This window comes from Sapajus apella, unplaced genomic scaffold, assembly GCF_009761245.1.
Source record: "Sapajus apella isolate SASKATOON/1434 unplaced genomic scaffold, GSC_monkey_1.0 scaffold26, whole genome shotgun sequence".
Classification (NCBI taxonomy): Eukaryota; Metazoa; Chordata; class Mammalia; order Primates; family Cebidae; genus Sapajus; species Sapajus apella.
Window position 1 is genome coordinate 17,052,704 of NW_022436966.1, and position 8,374 is coordinate 17,061,077.

The window sequence follows — 8,374 nt, forward strand, 5'->3', positions numbered from 1 at the left end:
AAAATGTGGCACATATACACCATGGAATATTATGCAGCCATCAAAAACGATGAGTTTGGGTCCTTTGTAGGGACATGGATGAACCTGGAAACCATCATTCTCAGCAAACTGACAGAAGAGCAGAAGATCAAACACCGCATGTTCTCACTCATAGGCGGGTGTTGAACAATGAGAACACATGGACACAGGGAGGGGAGCACTACACGCTGGGGTCAGTTGGGGGGAAATAGGGGAGTGACGGTGTGGGGTGGGGAGCTGGGGAGAGATAGCAAGGGGAGAAATGCCAGATGTAGGTGATGGGGATGAAGGCAGCAAATCACACTGCCACGTGTGTACCTATGCAACAATTTTGCATATTCTTCACATGTACCCCAAAACCTAAAATGCAATAAAATAAATAAATGGGAAAAAAAAAAAAAGAAATAAGCATTGGCTTCAACTAGTCAGTTTCACGTAATTGCAAAAGAGCTACCAAGTATGGTATTCCAAGTGCTCAAGAAGGAAAAGGAGAAGCAAACATGGATGAATTCTGTACCAAGAACAGCTGTTTCTTTTCAAATCCTTCATTTCTTGGGCAATTGGAATCTCTGTCATCCTATATTACTGCTCTAAAACGTGATTGTCCAGCCCATGGCCCATGGGCTACATGCAGCCCAAGATGGCTTTGAATGTGGCCCAAAACAATTTTATAAACTTTCTTAAAAGATTATGAGGTTTTTCCACAATTTTTTTTTTTTTTTTTTTTTTTGCTCAGCAGCTATCATTAGTGTATTTTATGTGTGGCCCAAGACAATTCTTCTTCCAGCGTGGCCCAGGGAAGACAAAAGATTGGACAGCCTGCTCTAAGATTATTAGAATGATTTCATTTATTCATTCAACAAATATGATTTGAGTGCCTCTGTCTATGCACAGGATATTACATATGATGTTGAAGATACAAGATACAAAAGTTGGTGTTATATTTCTGGCTACAAAACCCCATGGCAGAGTGAGAGACGTATGCTACGGTGTATGACACAAATGCTGTCCCTTACCCAAAGTTAATGACATGCTGCACACTCCACACTGAAGGAATGTTCACAACAGATAGAATAGTCTTATTTCTCCCAGGAGTGTTGCTGTCCTCAGAGAAGTCTACCAATTAAGCTTCCCTAAAAGTACCTGCATCCCTCTCAGAAGCTTATAGATCCATTGCAGAGTTATGTAACCATATAACTAATCATTATATCTTTTATTCAAGAAATAACAACATGCAAATGAGCATTAATCTTCCCAGAATGATGAATTGAGCACAAATATTTTCCTTCTTCTTTGGACTTCAGGCATACACCATGGAATTTTTTGTAGCAATTAGAAGTAATATCTAAACATGCTCACAATGAGAATAGAATTTAAATTTTTTAATGCAGTGTTCAGCAGTAGAAAATTTAAGATAAAACAAGATTGGTGAATAATACAACATATGTAAGATAAAAACAAAAAACACTATTCTTCAAAGAAGCATGCATATTCAAATATATCTGTTAAATACATTAGAGCTGCTTATGGGAAGAGAAGGGAAAAGGAGTGGGAATCAGAATGAAAGAAGGGAAAATAATAACATACAACAGAATTTGTGTATAGACCATAGTGCTAATGTGGTATCTACGGAGGAATATTACTAATTTGCCAAATACACAATTTTACATTCTAAATTATTTTTGTTTTTTGAGGCAGCACTCCAAAAAGATTTGTTGAATGGATTAATGAAAAGGCATCAATTTAAAATTAGCCTTTAGGCCAGGTGTGGTGGCTCACACCTGCAATCCCAACACTTTGGGAGGCCGAGGCAGGCAGATCACCTGAGGCCAGGAGTTCAAGACCAGACTGGCCAACATGGAGAAACCCCTGTCTCTACTAAAAATATAAAAAAAATAGCCAGGCATGGTGGTGGGCACCTGTAATCCCAGCTACTTAGGAAGCTGAGAAAGGAGAATCACTTGAACCTGGGAGAAGGAGGTTGCAGTGAGCCAAGATCACACCACTGCACTCTATCCTGGGTGACAGAGCAAGACTTCATCTCAAAAATAAAATAAAATAAAATAAAATTAGCCTTTAGACCAATAAGACAGGTTGACAAGACATCCTTCTATATGCTATGTTCTGACCTAGGCCCAAAGTGAAGTCAATAAATAGTCAACAATAATATATAATTTTTTTAATCAACTTGACAAGCATAAAAAATTATAACACTGTGTTAGCAAAGGTATGAAGAAAGAAGCACTTTCAAATGGATAGGAATATAAAATAGCACATCTTTCTGAAAAGCAGTGATTGATATTCACAAAAACGTAGCCTTTAACCCAGGACTTCCACTTTCAGGAATTTATCATAAGAAAAATAATATATGTACAATCACATACATCAAATGGTTTGGGCCAATATTACTTGACATAACAGAAAATTGCAAGTAACATAAATGTTCAGCAATAAGGATTTGTTAAATAAATTATGGTGTATCTATAGGATAGAATTTTATTTCATTAATACATAATAATAAAATTAAATGTTTATGATATATTAATAAGCAAATATAGCATTCTAAAATATGCCATATAATCCTAATTTTGAAGACAGGAAAGATATACAAGAAAATGTTAATAATAGTTATCTCTAAGTTAATATATTCAATGAATATAAGTGATTCTGGTCTATTGTTGGTATGTATTTAATTGGAAAAATACTATAATAAAAACAATAATATTCCAGATTATAATTCCATCTATTATATTATGTTTCCAAGGCATGAAAAAATTATTTCCATGCTAAATTCTTATTTTAAATTTCTTTATTTTTTAGAGACAGGGTCTCACTCTGTCATCTAGGCTGGAGTGCAGCAGCACAATCATAGCTCACTGAACCTCAAACTCCTGGGCTCAAGCTATCTTACTGGCTCAGCGTCCTGAGTAGCAAGTACTAAGGTGCATGCCACCACACCTGGCTAATTTACTTTTGTTTTTACTAGAAATGGAGTCTTGCTATATTGCCCAGGCTGGTCTTGAACTCCTGGCCTCAGGTGATTCTCCCACGTCAGCCTCCTAAAGTACTGGGATTACAGGCGTGAGCTGCCACACCAGCCCTCATGCCAAATTCTTGAAATTATGTGCTTCATTATTTACAGAATTCCCAGGTGTTTTTCATGTGTACATTTCAGTCATTACTCAGCCACACTTTACTGTGTCACTTTTAGCCACTGCATCACTCATATGCTTAAAAAAAAGTAAACAGTCATTTTAAGATAGGAATATGACTTCAAAATATTCCCTATAATTGTCTAGACCTTAACCAAGAATTTACTGAACATCTACAAAGATTCTGTTTGTTATTAAAATCAAGGAATTCCATTTTATCATCAATATGGGTATTCTACAGTTCAGTCATGTCAGAATAAAAGAGAAATGATGAGATATTATGAGACATTTGGGCCAGGAATTATGTTAAAGCCCAGGTTGGCTTTTACTTTAATAATAAAAAAATAAATGTTATTTAATTTTTTCACTCTGAAATATAAAACCCTGGAGGTCTGATGAGATAAACAAGAGCTGGATAAGTTTGAAATGCAAGCACTGATATATATTCTATTTTTCTAGGGGTAATAGCTCTAGTACCTTATAACTTTAACAAATGGATCTTCTTAGGGGAAAATTTTAAAATCCAACAAGAAAAAAAAAACACAAAACCTAGCCTGGCTTCAGATTTAAATTTCACCAAAAGCAAATGTTATCTTAAGAAATCACATTTTTAAATTCCACTGTCATGGATGTAGCTATGAGAACAAATGTGAAATTTTCAGTCTGTTAAGCACATATCAATACAAAAGTCAGGCATGTTGGTAGGTAAAAGAAAGATGGCATATTCTTCCATCAGTACGTATAAGACAAGAATTCCAAGGCCAAAAGTTTGCAGTTAACATCATTTACAGGATAGTATTTTTTAATGTATCATTATTATTTTAAGGTGTCACTAAGATTTAGAAAAGTATACTTTTTTGGTTGAATATGCATCTAACACTCATTACTTTGAACCACTTGCCTCTGGTGTTTTTTGTTTGTTTTTGTTTTTGTTTTTTTTTGAGATAGGATCTGGCTCTGTTGCCCAGGTGGGAGTGCAGTGGTGTCATCTGGATTTACTGTAATCTCTGCCTCCCAGACTCAAGCTATCCTCCCTACTCAGCCTCCAAAGCAGCTGAAATCACAGGCACACGCCACCACACCCACCTAATTTTTGTATCTTTTGTAGAGACAGGGTTTCACCATGTTGCCTAGGCTGGTCTCAAACTCCTGAGCTCAAGTGATCCACCCATCTCAGCCTCCCAAAGTGCTGGGCTTACAGCCATTAGCCAGAGCACCTGGACTGATCTAATGGTTTGTTTGTTTGTTCATTTGTTTTAAGGAGCAGAGAGTTTAATAGGCAAGAAAGAAAATTTTTTAAGTTTCTTTTAAAATTAAAAGAGAGGAGGCAGAAGGAAGAGACTCCCCCACACAGAGACAGGGTGGGGGCGAAGGGTGCTCCAAAGCCTAAAGAGGAGACCCCAAAGTGTGGTGGACACCAGCCAGGTATATATGCAGAGGCTGGAGGAGGTGATGTCTGATATGCATAGGGGTCAGGGGATTGGCTTGACTAGGCATGTCATTCACATAGCCTGTGAAAACACTTGCCCTCCCACCCTAGTCTTTTAATATGCAAATACAGGGCACCATGATGTTCTACACATGTGGGGATATGTGAGGGTGGCCATGTTGCCAGGAACATGTAGAGAAAGGGCAAGAACGCTGAGGGAATCACCATGTCTGGGTGGACCCAGTTTCTAATGGCTGACATTTCCATTTCAAAGGTTGCCAGCCTGGCTCTAAGGGCCTGGACTTTACAAAAAACTTTTCTGGAGATGTTTTAAAAAATGGAAACTTCCCAAGGATCCCTTTTCCTCTCTATCTGCCTAAAACAATTTCTTAATTAAGTCCTACAACATTCCCTGCTGTGGAGATGCCACACTAACTGCTATTAGGGGGTTTGCGGTGAGGACTCTTTCTGGCTACTTCCTGCTGAAAAGGGGTGTCAAATGCAGAACAGCAGTTAGGGCTCTTCCTGGAGTAAGTCTAAGGGTCCTTGGAAGAATGGTGTGTCCATGTGTGATTCAGTTTATAGCACTGTTTGGAGTTTGGTTGTTTCTAGGTAAGAAGAAAGAATTTGAGTTATGGTATTGAGTATACAGGGTTCAAATATCAATACAAGACATACAAGCAAGAGAGGACTTAAAAAGGGGGTTAACTAATTCCATAAAGAAGACTGGAATTCATTAAAGAGGGATTGTAGTCACCCAGGACTGAAGCCAGCATTTTCCCTGAGCCTGTTAATAATTTTGATTTGATTTTTCAGTACCTGTAGATTTTCCTCTACTTTATTAGAGGTGTTAATCCAAAAGCAGCATATTTCATTTAAAACTGCATCACCAAACCCAATAAAAAGTCCTAGCAGACTCAGTGATAGCAAAACTTTCATGCTTCCTTTTTGTCAGTAACTATTATCCCTGCTAAAAGGTTATTAATTAAGCAAAATAGGACAGCAATGGAAACTCTCTGCCCAACATTTCAGTTTGAAGGGGCTACCATGTATAACCCTATTGCAAATTGTAGAGTGAGGACAGTGGTTCCCACAAGTGTGGTATTGTAAGTAATTTCCATCTAAAATTTTACTTGCCAAGATATAGAATTCCCCTTTGGGGTCTATGAAGTTTCTTGGTTTTATTTTCCCAAACAAAGAAACCTCTGGGTTATAGGCACCTTACTCATTTTGATTAGCTGGCAGAATTTGCAAGGTAATTGCCCAGAACTAGCATATGGATTCTCATTTTTATGTTACACATCCTTCTTTGTTTTTCCCCAAGCTGCAGAAGATTACCACTTGATTCACAGGAATAACCATGGTTAGTCTAAAGTGTAGGCAAAAAAGCTTAAAAACAATTAATGAGACTAGGATTTAATGACAAATGTATATGATAAGCTTTGGAGCAAAATTTTTTTCTCCAGTCCTCATTTTTGATAAAAACTAATTATGAATAAACTTTAGTCTTATACTTGACCTAAATATTTGCATGAGTGCAGCAAGAATGGTTATTTTTACAAAGGCCTTTTGGATTGGCTTTGATGAAACTCTATTCCACAAGGAATTTCAAATAAGACTTTTAAAGCCAAAAAGATCTAATATTTAAAAATACATTATATAGATTACTTGATCTACTATGTACAACCTATAAGACCAGATGTCTTTAAATGCAGCTATTATTTTGAAAATTAATTATCAATTCTGATGTCTTGCTTTTTAAAAAAATAATAACCCTATCTGGATCTATAACTTCTATGATATCCCCTTATTCAATCAGGAGACATGAAGCTATCCTTTATATCACATATTGCTATTAAATGAATGTTTAAGTCCCCCCAAATATATATGTTGAAGCCCTAACCCCCAACATGGTTGTATTTGGAGATAGGGCCTCTAAGGAACTAAAGTTAAATGAGGCCATAGGGGAGGGATTTTGATCCAATAGGATTAGTGACCTTATAAGAAAAGATACCAGAGAACTGACTAGCTCTCCACATGGACAAGTAAAAGAGGTCATGTAAACACACAGCAAGAAGGCAGCTGTCAACGAGCCAGAAAAAGAGCCCTCACCAAAAACCAAATCAACTAGAACCTTGATCTTGCACTTCTGGCCTCCAGACTTATGAGAAAATAAATTTTTGTTGTTTAAGCCATCTAGTTTATGGTATTTTGTTATTACGGCAGACTGGACTGCCAAACATAATTTATATATTTGTTTGGTACTTACTCTGTACCAAACAAAATTGATTAAGTTATTAATTGATTCGATTCTACTAAAAATAATCTTCTATCTAGACTTTGAATATATTCTTCAAATCTGTGGCACTCATGCTATCATTCTCCACTCCTAAGTAAATGGTAGACTTTACTAACTGATCATAGTGCTCTTTCCTACTGAATCTAATCAGCATCCTAATCAGCCACTAACAATTGATAGAACTAGATACTAAGTTAAAATCCATTTCTTATTCCTGTATTAGACTAAAAACTAATTGAGTGCTTATATACTATCTTATTTATTTTTTATACCCTGTAACAATTCACATGATAGAAACTCAGTAAATACTCACTGAATTTAACAAACTGAATTTCGAGTATAAACCTTGTTTAAAGAAAGTTCCCTACACAAGAACTTTGGGTCATGAGACAACATAAACTTCTTTTGATTCTACAGAAATACATAAGAAAGAAAGCATCATATTTTTAACTAGGAATTTTCATCAAATATGAATAATGAGCAATAGTAATGACTTGAATAATAATTCATAATTTATAATAAATGGCATGTTATGCACCATTATGTATTAACTTCAAAGCTAGAAGATTCAAGGACACAAAGAAGTGGAAAGCCCAGCCCCTTGCCTTGAGAAACTCTCCTATCTAGTTGAGATATTAGACTTTCACTCATAAAAATTCTACTCAATACAAGCAGAGTGTGACAAGTGTCACTGCCAAGTGAATGGTTTTGACAATAGGAACATAAGTATTTGGAGGAAGGAGAAGATTTTTCCTTAAAGCCAAAAGGAAATTCAATAGGTGAACCAGTTCCTGAAGAGTTCAATTCTTCTTCCTCTATTGTCTTGTCTTTCTTTCTTTTTTTTTTTTTTTTTTTTTTTTGAGACAGAGTCTTGCTGTGTCACTCAGGCTGGAGTGCAGTGGTGCTATCTTGGCTCACTGCCACCTCCGCTTCCTGAATTTAAGCAGTTCTCCTGCCTCAGCCTCCTGTGTAGCTGAGATTACAGGAGTGCACCACCACACCCAGCTAATTTTTGTATTTTTAGTAGAGATGGATGGGGTTTTGCCATGTTGGTCAGGCTGCTCTCAAACTCCTGGCCCCAAGTGATCCACCCACCTCAGCCTCCCAAAGTGCTGGAATTACAGGCGTCAGCCACCTTGCCCAGCTACTGCCTCTATTTTCTAAACCAAGGTCCCCTATGGTTTCTGTTGATCTATAAAATTAGCTATGGGGGACAATCATTGTATATGCACCAAAGAGCTGCATACTGTCTATGCTGACCTGCCCCATTATATGCAAAGCAGATGGAGGAGAATGATTTTCTAGATCCTTGAGAAGCCAGGGATGCCACTCCCCTTTGGTGACTCAGTATCTTGCAATCAAGGTCTTACCATTCTGATTTATAATGTTCTTGTCCACAATGGCAACACTTAACAACAGAAAAAACATGAGGCTCCAAAACCACCTTTGAGGCAAAAATTCTGAAAAGTAACAAAT

At 36.9% G+C, this 8,374-nt stretch overlaps 1 long non-coding RNA gene across 1 annotated transcript; it reads right to left on the minus strand.

Moving 5' to 3' along the window:
• Nucleotides 1-732: 732 nt before the first annotated feature.
• Nucleotides 733-5,431, minus strand: LOC116560407. The gene is made up of 3 exons (XR_004272956.1): nucleotides 5,419-5,431; nucleotides 4,677-4,681; nucleotides 733-842 (listed from the first exon to the last, which is right to left on the minus strand). It is a non-coding gene; the product is annotated as an uncharacterized LOC116560407 (long non-coding RNA).
• Between the last annotated feature and the right edge of the window lie 2,943 nt (nucleotides 5,432-8,374).